The 2819-nt window shown below is 38.6% G+C and overlaps 1 pseudogene; it reads left to right on the top strand.

Moving 5' to 3' along the window:
- Positions 1–802: 802 nt before the first annotated feature.
- LOC149239568 (2-hydroxyisoflavanone dehydratase pseudogene) lies at positions 803–2324 on the top strand (annotated as a pseudogene).
- Positions 2325–2819: the final 495 nt, after the last annotated feature.

Here is a 2819-nt window from a genome sequence, read left to right as displayed (position 1 = left end):
TTCTCATAGGCTAACACCTAAAAGGCACAAACCTAGTTGTTTTTATATTTAAGTGTGAATTTATTGAGAGCATCATAGCCTTAGTAACCACACATTTGAGATTCTCATATCCAACTACAAAATATATTTGTTTTCTAATCAAACTAATAAATAGACTCATTTTATCTATCACCAATGTGCCAACACTAAATAAACTACATAAAATTCTCATAATCAAACAAAAAACTATTATTTCACCTAAACAAAGAAAAAGCCTCAATGAGTGTTTCATATAAAATTACAATGGCTATTGGGTATGGACATGTCTGAGTCTCAATCTTTAAACTTTAGACTTCAATGTTTTTGTGTTATGCTTAAGTGTATACATTGTAACATCACATGGTATGACTAAAGACAGAGATAAACCTTTTTTATAAGTCCAAAAATACATTATAAATGAATCTATGTTTATCTTCAAATCTCATCTGAAAATCTTAGTAATATGGGTGTTATCTTCCAATCTCATCTCAAAATCTTAATAATTTGGGTGTTGAATAATGCAATATTTATTTTGGAGTCTCCATAATTAAAATCACTAATTCTTTTTATTTGTTTATATCAATTAGGTTTTTTTTTTTTTAATGTATATGAGTAAAATTTTAAACCATTCATTTGAAAACTTCAGAACCGTCCTACAAATTTTAAAATAAACCTTTCGTAATTGATGGTGATACCAAAGCTCATTGGACAGTGACCGGTGGACCGTATGGAAACTAGCGTTTTTTAGTCAAAAGTTTGCACCAAATTACGTAAGGGGCCCGGTAAGCATTTCATGAAAGTAAGGTCCAAAACATTTCCTGGTTTATGATACGATATTAATGGAACATTAAGGTTCGTTATTAAAGTCATGGTATGTTTGGGAATTATCAGGGTCTCTGGAGCTTTAAACGCAAGCATCTGGATCTGGTGTTGGGGTTTGTAAATATATTCTTATCTGCGTTCCTCCCTCTCGGCTTAGCTATTGATAAAAACACTACCAACGGCATACCTATGGAGGAATCATCTTCTTCTTTATCTATCGTAGCTGAGGCTCCCGGTCTGCTGAGGATATACGAAGACGGGACGCTTGAACGCTTGCTCGACGAGGGTACCGTCCCCCCTTCTCCGCTGCTCGGTAATGAATCCAAGGGAGGAGTGCCATCGAAGGACGTGGTCATCGATCCTGAAACAGGCGTCTCCGTTCGACTCTTCCTTCCTCCGTTCGAAGAGAGTGAGGGAAAACAGAAAGTTCCGGTACTTGTGTACATTCACGGAGGGGGTTTCTGTATCGGATCGGCTGTCTCGCCGTTTTATCACAACTATGTCAGTGAAGTGGCTAAAGAGGCGAAGGTGATATGCCTATCGGTGGAGTACAGGAAAGCACCCGAGCATCGCCTCCCTACTGCTTATGACGATTGTTTTGGCGTTCTTGAATGGCTAGACCATCAAGCAGTAGCGCTGGATGGGGGGTCTGTGGATCCGTGGCTCGCTTCACGCGCAGATTTTAGGAAGGTGTTCGTGGCAGGTGACAGTGCCGGAGGCAACATCGTGCATCAGTTGGGAATCCTTGCGAGTGGAAGGAAATGGGATGGCCTGCGTTTCCAAGGGGCCATTCTGGTTCACCCCGGCTTTCAAGGGAAAGAACTAGTTGGCCGCGAAGTTGGGCCACAGGCGGAGGCGGAGGGTTTTAAGGAGTTGTCGGATGCAATATGGAGCATCGTCCTTCCCCCAGGGGAGGATAAAGACCACCCTTTTAGCAACCCAGTTGGACCCCGTTCTCCTGATCTGTCCACTCTGGTGTATGAACGAATGCTTGTATTCGTGGCAGAGAAGGATCTGCTGACAGATCGCGCTATTCTGTACTACGAAGGTTTAAAGAAGGCAGGGAAAGACGCTGATCTGGTTATGACGGAAGGCGAAGGCCACGTGTTCCATCTCTTCAATCCCAAATCTGAGAATGCGTATCTCATGTTGAAACGCATTTCGGACTTCATGCATTCCTTTTCCTCCCCCTCCTCCTCTGATGACTATAAGAACCCTAACCAGAGTCTTTCTTTGTCAATGTGATTGTTTAGCATATACAGTTTCGTTGCGGAAACAGAAAGGCTACAGGGTAATAACTGCACTATCGAGCCAATATTGAAGAAACTGGACAGTCTTAAAAGCATAAGAGGTTACAGGGTAATAGATTTAGCGAAAGTGTCATTACGTAGATATTGAAATCGATTGTTTCTGTTTCTATTGACTTTCCTTACTGCATTCTTATGACGGCCATGTACATCATAATTTGTTGTCTTTTACCCAGAGCAACAATAATTTATTTGCAATTTGTTATTCTTACAAGTTGAAAGATCAATGTTAATTGATTTGTTCAGACAAGTTACAAAAAATAAAAATAAAAATAGATGCATTCATATATTTACTTTTATAATGATTTATAAAATTCAAAAGAGAACTGGAAAAAAAAATAATTAAGTAAAAAACCTAAGAATCGCACATACATATTAATCAATGAATGTGAGATGTTAAAAATAATTAAAAAATAATAAATTTCAGATATATTGATTAGCCGAGAGAAATTAAAAACCATTCTAAAGGATAATACATTCACATTATAATCAATTAATTATCGCCATTTAACTTTACAAAATTCTTCTTATAAACTGGTATGGTGGAGAAGGTACAAATACAAGAGCTGAAGTTGTCGCTATGGGGGTTATTGTATAATGCCAGAATTTGGAACAGATAGCCATTTATGGAGAAGCAAGGGTAATCATTGAATGGTCTTTGTTCCCCTACCT

This window comes from Pinus tabuliformis, chromosome 8 (assembly GCF_031772625.1).
Source record: "Pinus tabuliformis cultivar Carrire ecotype Pingquan chromosome 8, CPIR1, whole genome shotgun sequence".
Lineage (NCBI taxonomy): Eukaryota > Viridiplantae > Streptophyta > Pinopsida > Pinales > Pinaceae > Pinus > Pinus tabuliformis.
This window is presented reverse-complemented; position numbering and strand designations above follow the sequence as displayed.